Raw genomic sequence first — 19,358 nt, forward strand, 5'->3', positions numbered from 1 at the left:
TAGATCAGAGACCATAGTTGCTAAGTCAGAGGGATTCTGTTTAGAATTCTCTGTCTGTTGCTGAGAAGATGATGGAAAAGGCTTGCCATTGCTAAACCTGTTTCTTCCACCATTATTGTTGTTAAAACCTTGTTGAGGTCTTTCTTGATTCTTCCATGAGAAATTTGGATGATTTCTCCATGAAGAATTATAGGTGTTTCCATAGGGTTCTCCTAGGTAATTCACCTCTTCCATTGAAGGGTTCTCAGGATCATAGGCTTCTTCCTCAGATGAAGCATCCTTAGTACTGCTTGGTGCACTTTGCATTCCAGACAGACTTTGAGAAATCAAATTGACTTGTTGAGTCAATATCTTGTTCTGAGCCAAAATGGCATTCAGAGCATCAATCTCAAGAACTCCTTTCTTCTGATTTGTCCCATTGTTCACAGGATTCCTTTCAGAAGTGTACATGAATTGGTTATTTGCAACCATTTCAATTAGCTCTTGAGCTTCTGTAGGCGTTTTCTTCAAATGAAGAGGTCCTCCAGCAGAGCTATCCAAAGACATCTTGGATAGTTCAGAGAGACCATCATAGAAAATACCTATGATGCTCCATTCAGAAAGCATGTCAGATGGACATTTTCTGATCAATTGTTTGTATCTTTCCCAAGCTTCATAGAGGGATTCTCCATCCTTCTGTCTGAAGGTTTGGACTTCCACTCTAAGCTTACTCAATTTTTGAGGTGGAAAGAACTTTGCCAAGAAGGCATTGACTAGCTTTTCCCATGAGTCCAGGCTTTCTTTAGGTTGTGAGTCCAACCATGTCCTAGCTCTGTCTCTTACAGCAAAAGGGAATAGCATAAGTCTGTAGACCTCAGGGTCTACCTCATTAGTCTTGACAGTGTCACAGATTTGCAAGAATTCAGCTAAAAACTGATGAGGATCTTCCAGTGGAAGTCCATGAAACTTGCAATTCTGTTGCATTAGAGAAACTAATTGAGGCTTAAGCTCAAAGTTGTTTGCTCCAATGGCAGGGATAGAGATGCTTCTCCCATAGAAGTCGGGAGTAGGTGCAGTAAAGTCACCCAGCACCTTCCTTGCATTGTTGGCATTGTTGTTGTTTTCGGCTGCCATGTGTTCTTCTTCCTTGAAGAATTCGGTCAGGTCCTCTAAAGAGAGTTGTGCTTTGGCTTCTCTTAGCTTTCGCTTCAAGGTCCTCTCAGGTTCAGGGTCAGCTTCAACAAGAATGCATTTGTCTCTGCTCCTGCTCATATGAAAGAGAAGAGAACAAGAAAATGTGGAATCTTCTATGTCACAGTATAGAGATTCCTTGAGGTGTCAGAAGAACAGAAAAATACAAGAAAGAGGTAGAAGAATTCGAACTTAATCAGATAGAGTTCGAATTGTGCATTGAGAAGGAGTGGTACTCCATAAATAGAAGGATGTGGGAAGAGGGGAAGAGAATTTTCGAAAATTAATTAAAAAGTTTTTAAAATCATTTTGAAAAATTGATTGATAATTTTCGAAAACTCACAGTGGAAAAGGAATCAAGTGATTTTTGAAAAAGATTTTGAAATTAGAAGTCAAAAAGATTTGATTGAAAACTATTTTGAAAAAGATGAGGTTAAGAAGATATGATTGGTTTAAAAAATGTGATTGAAAAGATATGATTTGAAAACAATTTTAAAAAGATTTGATTTTAAAAATTAATAACTTGGCTATCAAGAAAAGATATGATTCAAACATTAAACCTCTCTCAACAGAAAAGGCAACATACTTGAAATGTTCAATCAAATCATTAATTGTTAGCAAGTATCTTTGAAAAAGGAAAGAAATTGATTTTGAAAACATTTGATTGAAAAGATATGATTTGAAAAAGATTTGATTTTGAAAAACTTTGAAAACTTGAAAGAAAATTGATTTGAAAACAAAATCCTCCCCCTTGTGCCATCCTGGCGTTAAACGCCCAGAATGGTATCCATTCTGGCGTTTAACGCCCAAAATGCTACCTTTTTGGGCGTTAAACGCCCAACCAGGTACCCTGGCTGGCGTTTAAACGCCAGTCTGTCCTTCTTCACTGGGCATTTTGAACGCCCAGCTTTTTCTGTGTAATTCCTCTGCTGCATGTTCTGAATCTTCAGTTCCCTGTACTATTGACTTGAAAATAGAACCAAGATCAAATAAACAATACATGCAAGACACCAAACTTAAAATTAAACATTAGACTCAAACAAGAAACATAAAATATTTTTGGTTTTTATGATTTTGAAAATTTTTTTGTGTTTTTTCGAAAATTATATGGAAATAGAAAATAAAAGTTTCAGAATTCTCAATTTGGATTCCAGGAATCATTGCAATGTTAGTCTAAGACTCCGGTCCAGGAATTAGACATGGCTTCACAGCCAGCCAAGCTTTCAAAGAAAGCTTCGGTCCAAAACACTAGACATGGCCAATGGCCAGCCAAGCCTTAGCAGATCATTGCTCCAATAGCAAGGTTGATAGGAATCAACAAGCTATTGTGATGATTAGTTGAAACCTCGGTCCAATAAGATTAGACATGGCTTCTTAGCCAGCCAGACTTCAACAGATCATCATGAAACACTAGAATTCATTCTTAAGGACTCTGAAGAAAAAATACCTAATCTAAGCAACAAGATGAACCGTCAGTTGTCCATACACAAACAATCCCCGGCAACGGCGCCAAAAACTTGGTGTTCAATCCCATGGCATTACACAACTTCGCACAACTAACCAGCAAGTGCATTGGGTCGTCCAAGTAATAAACCTTACGCGAGTAAGGGTCGATCCCACAGAGATTGTTGGTATGAAGCAAGCTATGGTCACCTTGTAAATCTTAGTCAGGCAGACTCAAATGGGTATAGTGATATACGAATAAAGCATAAAGATAAAGATAGAGGTACTTATGTAATTCATTGGTAGGAACTTCAGATAAGCGTATGAAGATGCCTTCCCTTCCGTCTCTCTGCTTTCCTACTGTCTTTATCCAATCCTTCTTACTCTTTTCCATGGCAAGCTCATGTAGGGTTTCACCGTTGTCAGTGGCTACCTCCCATCCTCTCAGTGAAAATGTTCCTATGCTCTGTCACAGCATATGGCTAATCAGCTGTCGGTTCTCGGTCAGGCCGGAATAGAATCCATTGATTCTTTTGCGTCTGTCACTAACGCCCCGCCTGCTAGGAGTTTGAAGCACGTCACAGTCATTCAATCATTGAATCCTACTCAGAATACCACAGACAAGGTTAGACCTTCCGGATTCTCTTGAATGCCGCCATCAGTTCTTGCATATACCACGAAGACTCTGATCTCACGGAATGGCTGGCTCGGTTGTCAGGCGAGCACTCGGTTGTCAGGCGATCAACCATGCATCGTGTATCAGGAATCCAAGAGATATTCACTAGAGCCTTGGTTGCTTGTAGAACAAAAGTGGTTGTCAGTCACCTTGTTCATAGGTGAGAATGATGATGAGTGTCACGGATCATCACATTCATCAAGTTGAAGAACAAGTGATATCTTGGACAAAGAACAAGCGGAATTGAATAGAAGAACAATAGTAATTGCATTAATACTCGAGGTACAGCAGAGCTCCACACCTTAATCTATGGTGTGTAGAAACTCCACCGTTGAAAATACATAAGAACAAGGTCTAGGCATGGCCGTGAGGCCAGCCTCCCAATGATCTAAGAACTAGATGTCCCAAGATGATCAAAGGATCTAAAATAATCCAAAGATTTCTAGATGAAAATACAATAGCAAAAGGTCCTACTTATAGAAAACTAGTAGCCTAAGGTTTACAAAGATGAGTAAATGACATAAAAATCCACTTCCGGGCCCACTTGGTGTGTGCTTGGGCTGAGCAATGAGGAAATTTCGTGTAGAGACTCTTCTTGGAGTTAAACGCCAGCTTTTATGCCAGTTTGGGCGTTTAACTCCCATTTAGGTGCCAGTTCCGGCGTTTAACGCTGGAATTTCTGTAGGTGACTTTGAACGCCGGTTTGGGCCATCAAATCTTGGGCAAAGTATGGACTATCATATATTGCTGGAAAGCCCAGGATGTCTACTTTCCAACGCCGTTGAGAGCGCGCCAATTAGGCTTCTGTAGCTCCAGAAAATCCACTTCGAGTGCAGGGAGGTCAGAATCCAACAACATCTGCAGTCCTTTTCAGTCTCTGGATCAGATTTTTGCTCAGGTCCCTCAATTTCAGCCAGAAAATACCTGAAATCACAGAAAAACACACAAACTCATAGTAAAGTCCAGAAAAGTGAATTTTAACTAAAAACTAATAAAAATATAATAAAAACTTACTAAAAGATACTAAAAACATACTAAAAACAATGCCAAAAAGGGTACAAATTATCCGCTCATCAGTCAACATCAATCACAGCTCCTGCTGTGGCTAGGAAGGGTCTTCCAAGGATGATGCATTCATCCTCCTCCTTCCTAGTGTCTAAGATTATGAAATGAGTAGGGATGTAAAGGCCTTTAACCTTTACTAACACGTCCTCTACTAATTCATAAGCTTGTCTTACTGAGTTGTCTGCCATTTGTAATGAGAATATGGCAGGTTTTAAATCCCCAGCTTCTCCATTACAGAGAGTGGCATATGATTTATACCTGACCCCAGGTCACACAGAGCTTTTTCAAAGATCATGGTGCCTATGGTGCAGGGTATTACGAATTTGCCAGGATCTTGTCTCTTTTGAGGTAAAGTTTGCTGAACCCATGTATCTAGTTCACTAATGAGCAAGGGAGGTTCACCTTCCCAAGTCTCATTACCAAATAACTTGGCATTCAGCTTCATGATAGCTCCTAGATATTGAGCAACTTGCTCTCCACTTACATCTTCATCCTCTTCAGAGGAAGAATAGTCTTCAGAGCTCATGAATGGCAGAAGGAGGTTTAATGGGATCTCTATGGTCTCTATATGAGCCTCAGATTCCCTTGGGTCCTCAATAGGGAACTCCTTCTTGCTTGAGAGACGTCCCATGAGGTCTTCCTCATTGGGATTCACATCCTCTCCTTCCTCTCTAGGTTCGTCCATGTTGATTATATCAATGGCCTTGCACTCTCTTTTTGGATTCTCTTCAGTATTGCTTGGAAGAGTACTAAGAGGAGTTTCAGTGATTTTCTTACTCAGTTGGCCCACTTGTGCCTCCAGATTTCTAATGGAGGACCTTGTTTCACTCATGAAACTTAAAGTGGCCTTAGACAGATCAGAGACTAAGTTTGCTAAGTTAGAGGTGCTCTGCTCAGAATTCTCTGTCTGTTGCTGAGAAGATTATGGAAAAGGCTTGCTATTGCTAAACCTGTTTCCTCCACTATTATTAAAGCCTTGTTGAGGCTTTTGTTGATCCTTCCATGAGAAATTTGGATGATTTCTCCAGGAAGAATTATAGGTGTTTCCATAAGGTTCACCCATGTAATTTACCTCTGCCATTGCAGGGTTTTCAGGATCATAAGCTTCTTCTTCAGAAGATGCCTCTTTAGTACTGTTGGATGCATTTTGCCATCCATTCAGACTTTGAGAAATCATGTTGACTTACAGATTCAACATTTTGGTCTGAGCCAATATGGCATTCAGAGCATCAATTTCAAGAACTCCCTTCCTCTGAGGCATCCCATTATTCACGGAATTCCTCTCAGAAGTGCACATGAACTGGTTATTTGCAACCATGTCAATAAGTTCTTGAGCCTCTGCAGGCGCTTTCTTTAGGTGAATAGATCCACCTGCAAAATGGTCCAATGACATCTTAGAGAACTCAGATAGACCATAATAGAATATATCTATCATGGTCCATTCTGAAAACATGTCAGAAGGACATCTTTTGGTCATCTGCTTGTATCTTTCCTAAGCTTCATAGAGGGATTCACCATCTTTTTGTTTGAAGGTCTGAACATCCACTCTAAGCTTGCTCAACTTTTGATGAGGAAAGAACTTAGCCAAGAAGGCCGTGACCAGCTTATCCCAGGAGTCCAAGCTATCTTTAGGTTGAGAGTCCAACCATGTTCTAGCTCTGTCTCTTACAGCAAAAGGGAAAAGCATGAGCCTGTAGACTTCAGGATCTACTCCATTAGTCTTAACAGTCTCACAGATCTACAAGAACTCAGTCAAGAATTGGTAGGGATCTTCTGATGGAAGTCCATGAAACTTGCAGTTCTGTTGCATTAGAGCAATTAATTGAGGTTTCAGCTCAAAATTGTTTGCTCCAATGGCAGGAATTGAGATGCTTCTTCCATCAAACTTGGACATAGGTGCAGTATAATTACCAAGCATCCTTCTTGCATTATTGTTGTTGGGTTCGGCTGCCATCTCCTTTTCTTGTTCGAAAATTTCAGCAAGGTTGTCTCTGGATTGTTGTAATTTAGCTTCTCTTAGTTTCCTCTTCAGAGTCCTTTCAGGTTCAGGGTCAGCTTCAACAAGAATGCCTTTTTCCTTATTCCTGCTAATATGAAAGAGAAGAGAATAGAAAAAGCAGAGGAATCCTCTATGTCACAGTATAGAGATTCCTTTATGTTAGTAGAAGAGGAAGGGGAATAAGAGTGAAGAAGAATGAATAATCCAAACACAAGGGTGAGGATAGGGGCAGTGATTTGAGATGAAGAGAAGTGTTAGTAAATGAATAAATAAATAGAATAAGATGAGAGACAGAAGTTTTCGAAAATAATTTTGAAAAGGAGTTAATGATTTTCAAAAATTAAGATAAGAAATAAAATTAAAATTAAAATTTAAAACAATTAATTAATTAAAAAGAATTTTTGAAAAAGAGGGAGGTATTTTCGAAAATTAGAGAGAGAAGTTGTTAGGTGGTTTTGAAAAAGATAAGAAATAAACAAAAAGTCAAATAGTTAGTTGAAAAAGATTTGAAAGTCAATTTTGAAAAGATAAGAAGATAAGAAGATATTTTGAAATCAAATTTTTGAAAGAAAAGATAAAATTTTGAAAAAGATATGATAAAAAGATATGATTAAAAAGATATGGTTGGAAAAGATTTAATTTTTAAAATTAAAATTAATTACTTGACTAACAAGAAACTAAAAGATATAATTCTAGAATTTAAAGATTGGACATTTCTTAACAAGAAAGTAACAAACTTCAAATTTTTGAATCAATCATATTAATTGTTAGCATAATTTTCGAAAATAAAGATAAAACTAGGAAAAAGATTTTTGAACAATATTTTAAAAGATTTTTGTAAATTAATAAGGAAAATGAAAAAGATTTAATTTTTGAAAAAGTTTTGAAAAGATAAGATTTTTAAAATTTGAAAATTTGACTTGACTTACAAGAAACAACTAATTTTAAAATTTTTTTGACTGAGTCAACCCAAATTTTAGAAATTTTGAGAGAATTAAGGAAAAGATATTTTTTTGATTTTTGAATTTTTAATGATGAGAGAGAAAAACACAAATATGACCCAAAACATGAAAATTTCGGATCAAAACCAATGATGCATGCAAGAACACTATGAATGTCAAGATGAACACCAAGAACACTTTGAAGATCATGATGAACATCAAGAACATATTTTTGAAAAATTTTTGATGCAAAGAAAGCATGCAAGACACCAAACTTAGAAATCTTTCATGTTGAGACACCATGAATGCAAAAATGCACATGAAAAACATCATACAACACAAAACAAGAAAATTTAAAGATCAAACAAGAAGACTTACCATGAACAACTTGAAGATCATGAAGAACACTATGAATGCGTGAATTTTCGAAAAATACAAGAACAAGATGAATATGCAATTGACACCAAACTTAAAAATTGACTCAAGACTCAAACAAGAAACACAAATTTTTTTTTGATATTATTATTTTTTTGGATTTTATTTTATATTTTTCGAAAAACATATAGGAAAAAGAAAATAAGAAATTCAAAATTTTTAAGAAGAATTCCAGGAATCTTTCTATGTTAGCCTAAAGCTCCTATCCAAGGGTTGGACATGGCTTAATAGCCAGCCAGCTTTAAGATGGCATTACATGCATTGAGGTGATTAGTTGAAGTCTCATTCCAAAAGAATTTGGATATGGCTTTACAGCCAGCTAGGATTCAACATGCTTCATGAAACTCTAGAATCCATTCTTAAAAATTCTGAAGCCATAGAATAATTTATTTTTAATCAAAATATTTTTTTTTCGAAAATAGGGATAATTTTTTTTTGAAATTTTTTTTGAAAGTAAAACAAAAAGAAAATTACCTAATCTGAGCAACAAGATGAACCGTCAGTTGTTCAAACTCGAATAATCCCCAGCAACGGCGCCAAAAACTTGGTGCACGAAATTGTGATCTCTAATAATGGCATTCAACTTGGCGTGCGCATTAACTAACTCAGCACTTTCTTCACAACCTCGCACAACTAACCAGCAAGTGCACTGAGTCATCCAAATAATAAACCTTACGTGAGTAAGGGTCGATCCCACAGAGATTGTTGGTATGAAGCAAGCTTTGGTCATCTTGTAAATCTCAGTCAGGCAGATAATAAAAGGTTATGGAGTTTTCAAATAATAAAAATAAATAAACTCAAAATAAAGATAGAAATACTTATGTAGATCATCGATGAGAATTTCAGATAGGCGTATGAAGATGCTGTGCTCCTTCTGAATCTTTGCTTTCCTACTGTCTTCATCCAATCCTTCTTACTCCTTTCCATGGCAAGCTGTATGTAGGGCATCACCGTTGTCAATGGCTACATCCCATCCTCTCAGTGAAAAAGGTCCTAATGCTCTGTCACGGCACGGCTAATCATCTGTCGGTTCTCGATCATGTCGGAATAGAATCCCTTGATTCTTTTGCGTTTGTCATCATGCCTAACAATTGCGAGTTTGAAGCTCGTCACAGTCATTCAATCCCGGAATCCTACTCGGAATACCACAGAAAAGGTTTAGACTTTCCGAATTCACATGAATGCCGCCATCAATTCTAGCTTATACCACGAAGACTCTGATCTCACGGAATGGAAGGCTCGGTTGTCAGGCGAGGGCAACCATGAGTCGTGCATCAGGAATCCAAGAGATACACACTCTAGCTTTCGCTTGTAGAACAGAAGTGGTTGTCAGGCATGCATTCATAGGGACGGATGATGATGAGTGTCACGGATCATCACATCCATCAAGTTGAGGTACGAGTAGTATCTTAGAACAGGAATAAGATTGAATTTGAATAAAAGATAGTAGTAATTGCATTAAAACTCGAGGTACAGCAGAGCTCCACACCCTTAATCTATGGTGTGTAGAAATTCCACCGTTGAAAATACATGAGTGATGAAGGTTCAGGCATGGCCGAATGGCCAGCCCCCAAAACGTGATCACAGGATCGAAAATACAATCCAGGATGTCTAATACAATAGTAAAATGTCCTATTTATACTAGACTAGCTACTAGGGTTTACATAAGTAAGTAATTAATGCAGAAATCCACTTCCGGGGCCTACTTTGTGTGTGCTTGGGCTGACCTTGAACTTTACACGTGCAGAGACTTCTTTTGGAGTTGAACGCCAAGTTGTAACGTGTTTTTGGCATTCAACTCTGGTTCGTGACGTGTTTCTAGCGTTTGACTCCAGAATGCAGCGTAGAACTGGTGTTGAGCGCCAGTTTACGTCGTCTAATCAGGAATAAAGTATGGACTATTATATATTGCAGGAACGCTCTGGATGTCTACTTTCCAACGCCATTAAGAGCATGCCATTTGGAGTTTTGTAGCTCCAGAAAATCCATTTCGAGTACAGAGAGGTCAGAATCTAACAGCATCAGCAGTCCTTTGTCAGCCTTTTATCAGAGTTTTGCTCAAGTCCCTCAATTTCAGCCAGAAAATACCTGAAATCACAGAAAAACACACAAACTCATAGTAAAGTCCAGAAATGTGAATTTAGCATAAAAACTAATGAAAACATCCCTAAAAGTAACTATATCCTATTAAAAACTACCTAAAAACAATGCCAAACAGTGTATAAATTATCCGCTCATCATCTGTGCGTGTGATAAACCACTATTTTATGGTTTATATTGTGTTTAATTGTGTGGTTTTATCATGATCCTTACCCACTTGTTCATCAAAATAGCATGCATTTAGATTTCCTTCCTGAATTCATTACATGTTTGAAAATTGCTTTCTAAAGGCTTTAATTATGTACTTTTAATTCTCCTTTATCCCATTCGATGCCGTGATATGTGTGTTGGGTGTTTCAGACTTTACAGGGCATGAATGAGTTAGAGATTGGAAAGGAAGCTAGTGAAAAATGGAAGGAACACAAGAATTTGAGGAGATAACCAGCAAGAAGTGACGCGGTCGCATGGCTCACGCGACCGCACGAAGGAGAGCAAATCGCAGTGACGCGGCCGCATGGATCGCGCGGCCGCACGGATTGGAAAAGCTCAATCGACGCGGTAGCGTGGACGACGCGAACGTGTGGCATGGAAAAGCGCGAGTGACGCGTCCGCATGGGTGACGCGATCGCGTGACATGTGCGATCTGCATAATCTGCAGAATTCGTTGGGGGCAATGTTGGACCCTATTTTGACCCAGTTTTTGGCCTGGAACAGCAGACTAGAGCCAGAGAATATGCAGAAACAAAAACAACATTCATTCTACACAATTTTTAGTTTTTAGATCTAGTTTTCACTCCTCCTCTAGGTTTTTCTCTTTAGGTTTTAGAATTTAATTTTCAATTGGTCTTAGCATTGGAACATTGAGAAGAGTTATTTCCTCATCAAGACTTCGTCATTCTAGTTCGTTCTCTTAACTTGGTTTATTTCTTCCATGTTCTTTGCTTTGTTCAATTTTGTCATTTGAATACTTTTATGATTATTTAATACAAGAATTATTTCTTTCATTTTAATCCATTTTACCTTCCAATAATCATGTCTTCTTTTAATTCCCTTTCATATGTTATGGATTTATTATTTACAATGAGCGAGTAGTTCCCCTCACTTGATGGGGAGTTGATTGAAAGGAACTCTTGAGTTGGAAGGATTGAAAGGGAATTTGTAATTGGGTTAACTGTTGGATTGCTATCTTGTCACTAACACCAATCCCTTTGAACTAAGTGGGTTGTAACTCGTGAACAGATCTATCATTCCAACTTGTTTGACTTTCCTTTACCTAGTAAAGAATAACTAAATAGAACAACCATTAATTATAAATTAATCCTAAAATCACTCCATCAATAATAGAGATTCCAACTAATCAACTCCCAGTCAAGGCTTTTATTTATATTATTCAAATTTCCTCAATTTAATTTTCCATCTACTTAACTCAACCTTTTTGGAAACATCTTATTAATAAAATAGCACACTTTCCTGCAACTCGTTGGGAGACGACCTGGGACTCAAACTCCCAGTAATTTTTAATTTAAACTCTCTGTGACATATTTCTAAATTGATAGGCAGATTTTCGGTGAGTTAAGAACTATACTGCAACGTAATTAATTTAATAATTTGAAATTCACCAACTTCTGTGCTCCATTAGCGTGTGTTTGTGTATATACTGTTTGTTCTCTCTCCTTTTTCTTTGGTTTAGTTTGTATCTTTTTCTTTATAGTTTTTCTCCTTTTTGTTTGGTTTAGTTTGTTGGATCAACATATATTTGGTTTTATACTTTCATTAATCAGTTCTTAATATGTATTTTTATTTTTGGTCAGCAGTTTTGTTATTGCTTTTTTTGTTGTTCTTTATGGTAGGTTGATCATAATTTCAACTAAAATTACTACCAGGGTTATGTCCATTTGAAAGAAGTTATTTACTTCACATCAAGCATGGGTTCAGGCCATTTGGTTTAAGACAATCATTCGATTAAGAAAATAAAAACAAAATAGATCAAAGAAATCGAAGGTACATCACACTTTGTGTCAATTTTACCTTCATTAATAACTCATCCTAGTCTAGGATTTCATTGCATGAGAGTCAAAATGATTATGTAAAACTATGTAGTACCACTATGCAGAGAGATTTGAAGTTCATGTATGTTTTACTACCAACAAGGCAACAAGGCCGATACAAATGTAGTACCACTATGTAGTACAACAACTTTATTTATTTATATTTTATTTATTATTTTATTATAAAATAATTTTTCGGTTCAACTACGGTCGAACCAGTTGAACCTCTAAACCAGTAAACCAGTAGCTAGAGCGATTCGATGACCGGTTCGGTTTTTAGAACCTTGATATAAACAAGTAAAGCTATAAAGTGATGGAAAGATAATTCAAAACATAAATGAAACCTTGACTTGGGATGAGTTATGGAATCCCTTCCTTGCCATAACCACAACTATAATAATTATGATGGATTAATCTCACTAAGTCAACCCTTAACATCGAAGGATAAGTCAAGTGAGCATAATTGTTATTAATCCACAAGTCCTAGCTAACTTTCTGATGAGCGGATATTTTATACGCTTTTTGGGGGTATTTTCATATAGTTTTTAGTAGGATCTAGCTACTTTTCAGTATATTTTTATTAGTTTTTATGAAAAAATAACATTTTTGGACTTTACTATGAGTTTGTGTATTTTCTGTAATTTCAGGTATTTTCTGGCTGAAATTGAGGGACCTGAGCAAAAATCTGATTCAGAGGCTGAAGAAGGACTGCAGATGCTGTTGGATTCTGACCTCTCTGCACTCTAAATGGATTTTCTGGAGCTACAAAAGCCCAATTGATGCGCTCTCAATTGCGTTGGAAAGTAGATATCCAGCGCTTTCCAGCAATATATAATAGTTCATACTTTGCCGGCGTTATGATGACGCAAACTGGCGTTTAACGCCAACTTTCTACCTTATTCTGGCGTTAAACGCCATAAACAGGATACAAGCTGAATTAAACGCCCAAACTGGCATAAAAACTGGAGTTAAACGCCAGAAATAGCCTCTACACGTGAAAGCTTCATTGCTCAGCCCAAACACACACCATGTAGGCCTCGAAAGTGGATTTCTGCACTATCTATCTTAGTTTACTCATTTTCTGTAAACCTAGGTTACTAGTTTAGTATAAAAACTACTTTTAGAGATTTATTTTGTGCCTCATGGCATTTTACATCTGAATTTGTATTTCTGATGGCATGAGTCTCTAAACTCCATGGTTGGGGGTGAGGAGCTCTGCTGTGTCTCTATGGAATAATATAGTTACTTCTATTTTCTATTCAATCACACTTGATTCTATTCTAAGATATTCACTCGCACTTAAACATGATGAATGTGATGATCTGTGACACTCATCACCATTCTCAACCTATGAATGCGTGCCTGACAACCACTTCTGTTCTACCTTATATTGAGTGTTTATCTCTTGGGTTCCTGTTCACGAGTTTGACTGCCTCTCTTGACAACGGAGCGTTCAATCCGTGAATCCAGAGTCCTCGTGGTATAAGCTAGAATCAATTGGTAGTCTTCTTGAGATCCGGAAAGTCTAAACCTTGTCTGTGGTATTTCAAGTAGGATTTGGGATGAGATGATTGTGAAGAGCTTCAAACTCACGAACGTTGGGCGTAGTGACAGACGCAAAAGGATCACTGGATCCTATTCCAACACAAGTGAGAACCGACAGATGATTAGGCATGTACATGGACCATTTTCACTAAAAGGACGGATGGTAGCCATTGACAACGGTGATCCACCAACATACAGCTGGTCATGGAAGAAGCCTTGCGTGCGTGAAGAAGAAGACAGTAGGAAAGCAGAGATTTAGAAGACAGAGCATCTCCAAAACTCCAACCCATTCTCCATTACTGGATAACAAGTAATTATTTCATGTTCTTTTATTTTTCGCAATTAAAACTAAGAACCCTTATTGATATCCTGACTAAGAATAATAAGATAACCATAGCTTACTTCAAGGCGACAATCTCCGTGGGATCGACCATTACTCACGTAAGGTATTACTTGGACAACCCAGTGCACTTGCTGGTTAGTTGTACGAGTTGTGAAAAGTGTGATTTACAATTTCATGCACCAAGTTTTTGGCGCCGTTGCCAGGGATTGTTCGAGTTTGGACAACTGACGGTTTATCTTGTTACTTAGATTAGGAAAACAAATTTATCTTTTTGGTTTAGAGTCACCAGGATTGCATCTTTTATTATTTCTTTTTTAAAAAAATTCCTTTCAAAAATATTATTTTTCTTTATTAATTGTTAGTTTTTCATTGAGTCTAGTTGCATGTTTTAAGTTTGGTGTCCTTTGTGTTTTTGTCATCTGAAAAAATATATAATAATTAAAACCTTTTTAAAAAAAATAGTTTTTCTCTGTTTAATCCTTGCATTTGTGGAATGTGTCACGTTCTTGGGAATAGTTGCTCCTTTGAGTCTTCCTTTCTAAAATCTTTTTGAAAATAATTTTTCTTTGATTAAATCTTGTGTCAAATTTTAAATAAAAAATATCTTTTCCTTTAATTGCTCATAATATATTTTTTCAAAAACCGTTAACCACTTTCTCTCTCTTCATTCTTTTTCGAAAATCCTCATAAAATATTTTCAAATTCTTTTTTTATTTTATTATTTTAATTTCCATTTTATTATATAATAAAATAAAATTTTTATCCACATCATCTCCCTTACTCCATCATGGACCTAAGTGGAAATGAACAGTCCAGAAGGACTCTGGGGTCATATGCTAACCCCACTACTGCTTCATATGGGAGTAGTATCTGTATACCCCCCACAAGAGCTAACACTTTTGAGTTAAATCTTCAATTCATTATCATAGTGCAACAAAATTGACAGTATTCCAGTCTTCCACAGAAAGAACCTACTAAGTTTCTGGCACAGTTCTTACAAATTGCTGACATAGTTTGTGATAAGGAAGTGGATCAGGATGTCTATAGATTATTGCTGTTTCCATTTGCTGTAAAAGACCATGCTAAGAGGTGGCTAAATAACCAACCTAAAGCTAGCATAAGAACATGGAAACAATTGTCAGATAAATTCCTGAATCAATATTTCCCTCCAAAAAGATGACACAGCTGAGGCTGGACATCCAAGGCTTTAGACAAGAGGATCGTGAATCCCTTTATAATGCCTGGGAGAGGTACAGAGAGGTGCTAAGGAAATGCCCCTCTGAAATGTTTTCAGTATTGGTGCAGTTAGACATCTTCTACTACGGGCTTACGAAAAAAGCTCAGATATCTCTAGACCACTCAGCTGGTGGATCTATACACATGAGAAAGACGATTGAAGAGGCTCAAGAGCTCATAGATACAGTTGCTAGAAATCAGCATCTGTACTTAAATAGTGAGTCCTCCATGAAAGAAGAAACTAAGGCAGTATCCACTGACTTTAGTCTTCAGGAACAAGTTGCTGAACTCAATCAGCAGCTATCTTCTATAACAAAATAGTTAGCAGAATTTAAGGAGATGTTACAAGAAACCAAGAATGCTAATAAGGATATGGAAGCACAATTGAATCAGATAAAACAGCAGTTATCAAAATAGATAACAGAAGAATGCCAAGCAGTTCAATTAAGAAGTGGGAAAACATTAAATACCTCAACTCAAAGCAGCAGAAAGCCAAGAAAAGAACAACTGACAGAGGATGAGCAAACTGTTATCCAAAATCCCTTTGAGGACAGTAAGAGCCCAGAGAGGAATATTCTAGCGTTCAAACGCCAGAAAAGGGTGAAAAACTGGCATTGAACGCCCAGTGGATGCCCAGTTTTGGCGTTCAAACGCCAGAAAAGGGTGAAAAGTTGGCGTTAAACGCCCAACCCATGTCCAGTTCTGGCGTTCAAACGCCATAAAAAGGTAGGGATCTGGCGTTAAACACCCATTCCTCCTCCCATCCTGACGTTTAAACGCCAATGAGGGATCAGACACCTACAAGTGCTGATAATAACTCCTTCAAGAAGGCTTCTCAACCGGTCTCTGTAGGAAATAAACCTGCAGCAACCAAGGTTAAAGAATACAAAGCTAAGATGCCTTATCCTCAGAAACTCCGCCAAGCGGAGCAGGATAAATAATTTGCCCGCTTTGCAGACTATCTCAGGACTCTTGAAATCAAGATTCCGTTTGCAGAGGCACTTGAGCAAATACCCACTACAAGAAAAATACCCATTCAGCCACACTTTTTTTAAGCTACATTTGAAAAGCGTAGCCTATTCTATGAATAGGCTACGCTTTTCTCTGTGTTGCCTTTTTATAAGAGAAAAGGATACACAAATGCGGCATCATTTAAAAAGCGTAGCCTTAGGTATTATAGAAATCATTTTTAAAGCGTAGCCGTAGGTTGATATCTATAGGTTCAGTTTTTGTATCAAAGATGATGCTTTTAGAGGCCTATTTGTTAAGTTTTGGGTGCGCTTTTAAAGTGTTTTCTAATATATTCATGTATACTTAATGAATTTTGTTTTTCTTTTCAGAAGCCCTCCTCCTTCAGAAACCCGTGCTTTGCTCCCTCTCTTTCAGAAAGCTTCATGCCACCACCACTCACCTTCGCTAACCACCACTCACCATCACCCTTCTCCTTCATCTTCACCTTTGCCCACCCCACTCACCGTCGCCCTTCTCCATCATCTTCTCACATTCGCTCACCACTCACCGAGACATTGAAGCTGTTCTCTCTCAAAGAAAAACCCTAGCCACTGCTCTCTTCTTCAAGCTGTGTCACCGCCGTCAAATCTGGTCCAGCCGCCATCCCTACTCCCACTGCTCCAGCGCCGTCGCAGCTCGTCTTTTTCTTCGCATTACGTTGCTTCTGTTCCACGGCTGCTGTTTGTTCCAATTCCAACGCCTGTGCTCCATTGCTCCCTCTCCCTCAACTCGATTTGAGTTCTGGCCCTCATCAGAGTTTGAATTCTGTCTGTTATTATTTTTTTCTTATTTTTATTGTGTTATTGTGATTTAATTGTTGGTGTTGTTGCTGTGTAACTTATAATTGATCCTGTTGGTGATGTGAATATGAATAACAGAGAGTGATGACATATTTATTATAAATCTGAATAGTATTGTTTAAGAGAAAAGCAATAATTAGAGGACATGTACTACAAATTTTATGTTAAATCTAAATAATATTGATTCTTTCTTCCTTAGTTAGAGGCTATTTCAATAGTAAATAATGCATGCTGGGCTATTGGAGAACTTGCAGTTAAGGTATGTTAATGTTCTAATCACACTCTTGCAGTTATCTAAACTGACCAAGAGTTGAATGGCACTCTTGTTAGACATTAGGCTTTGGATATCTTTGAAGAAATCATTATTGCTCCAGCTTTTTATTTTGGAATAGATTCCTATAACTTGGCATTAGAGTCACAGCTCAAATATTCTAATCACACTCTTTCATAAAACTTGAATTCATGTATAGTTTCTGATTGTCTTCTTGCTTATTAGGGACTCATCAAGTCACTCATAGAGGGAATAAAGAGGGAAGAGAGGAATTGCTTGTAGTGTTACAGAGCCACATTTAGATCTTGAGGGTGACAATGAGGAGGTACTTTCAGTTTGCTTTGGGTTAGATAATTTGTGAGTTGGTTAGTTTGTTGTAACTGTCAGGTTAGTAAGAAATCAGAAGTTAGTTTGTTTCAGATTTTGAACTATAGAGGAGCTTGGCACTTTGGAGAACTACTCTCTGTATATTTACTTTTCTGCACTTTTAGCTGGGATGTATTATTTTCTGCCATTTTTCATTTCTAGAGCTATGACAACTAAACCCCTTTCATTGGGTTAGGGAGCTCTGTTGTAATTTGATGGATCAATTATAGTTTTCATTCTCTTCTTCTTTCTTCTCTTTTGATTTACTAGAAAGCTATCGATCTTAATTCAATTGGTCAGTTGTCTTGGAAAAGAAACTCTCCATAATTGGATCTCCTCTGAGCCTTGGAAAAGGGATGAGGAGGTCATGCTAGAAATGCTTTCTCATGTTGGACCAAATTGGGGTCTGGGCAGATATAGTGACATGTAATCCTCCCAACACTTTGATTTGGAAATACATGTGGTATAATCAGTTACCATACTTCATCTCTTCCCATAAGCAATTAAATCAAGGAATTGGGCAATTATTCAATCTTAGAGAGATTGGATTACCAATGAATTGGAATCTAATCACCTAAGATTGCCAAGGAGATCAATAGATGCATTGATTGAGGAAGAGATGAAAATGAACTTGATACGGAGAATACAACATCTCCTGAGCCCAATGAATTCCCCATTTCTGATCTTACCCATTCTCTTTATTTTCTATCATTTATTTCCATGCTCATTACCCCAAATCCCCATTTAAGATTCCGCACTTTATTTTCTGCTATTTACTTTTCTGCCATTTAATTTTCTGCAATTCTCAAACTACACTTTGTTTTGCTCAACTAGCATACTCTTCCAACTAAAGTTGCTTGACCAATCAATCCCTGTGGGATTCGACCTCACTCTATTGTGAGTTTTTACTTGACGACAAATTCGGTATACTTGCCGAAGGGAAATTTGTTGAGAGACAAGTTTTCACGCATCATGGTGTAATAAAAGAGAGAATTAAAGAAAGACTTACAATGCAATTGCTATAATACAAAATCAAACCTGAAGTATAAAATGCTACAAACCCTAATTAAGAACCCTAAGAGAGAAAACCTAAAACTATACTACACTACTCCTACTATGTGTTTTTCCTATTCTAAGATGGCTTCCTTTGAAATGTGTTGAATCCCCTTCATATAGCACTCCAATTCAGCCTTTAAACCTTCCAAAATGGGCCAAAAGGCCTTAGAAAACGTGCTCCACGTGTTTCATTAATGAAAACACGTGTTGGGTCTTGTGCGGACGCACAGATGTGTGCGTCCGCACACTTGGCTGAAAGTTGACCTGTGCGTACGCACAAGTACTTGTGCGCACGCACATATGAAAATTCTCGCTTGTGCGTACACACGCAGGGTTGTGCGCACGCACACTTCACTGTGTGTGCTTCTCCTTGTTTTCTTCATGTTTTCTCCCTTGTACATGCTTTCTTCCACTTTTGGCCATCTATTCTTGCCTAAATAACCTGAAATCACTCAACAAACATGTCATGGCATCAAATGGAATAAAAGTGGAGTTAAATTTCTCATTTCAAGCACAAAATTACATGTTTTCACATTTAGGATCAAATTAGGGACCAAACACAAAGTTATGCTATTTGGGTGCTTAAGTGTAGGTTTATGTGATGAAATCTACTCAAATCAAGCCAAAATATCTCATCAAATATGGACTCATCAATTTTCCCACACTTAAACAATATCATGTCCTCATGCTAAACCAACAAGCAGAATGATCAAAAAGGGATAATCAACTTATTGAATGCAACTATCTATATGTATGCAAATATGTATACAATATATATATACCTATATATCTATCTATCTATAGCTTCCTATGAAGTTGGTGAAAACAAACAATCAAATTTCAAGCAAGTATA

The 19,358-nt window shown here is 37.4% G+C and overlaps 2 non-coding genes across 2 annotated transcripts; both read left to right on the plus strand.

The window, feature by feature from the left end:
• Nucleotides 1-604: 604 nt before the first annotated feature.
• Nucleotides 605-708, plus strand: LOC130971242 (small nucleolar RNA R71). The gene has a single exon (XR_009082472.1). It is a non-coding gene; the product is annotated as a small nucleolar RNA R71 (small nucleolar RNA).
• A 5,097-nt stretch (nucleotides 709-5,805) lies between these two features.
• Nucleotides 5,806-5,909, plus strand: LOC130972109 (small nucleolar RNA R71). Its single transcript, XR_009083307.1, has one exon. It is a non-coding gene; the product is annotated as a small nucleolar RNA R71 (small nucleolar RNA).
• Nucleotides 5,910-19,358: the final 13,449 nt, after the last annotated feature.

The sequence above is a fragment of the Arachis stenosperma genome, chromosome 3 (genome assembly GCF_014773155.1).
Source record: "Arachis stenosperma cultivar V10309 chromosome 3, arast.V10309.gnm1.PFL2, whole genome shotgun sequence".
NCBI lineage: Eukaryota > Viridiplantae > Streptophyta > Magnoliopsida > Fabales > Fabaceae > Arachis > Arachis stenosperma.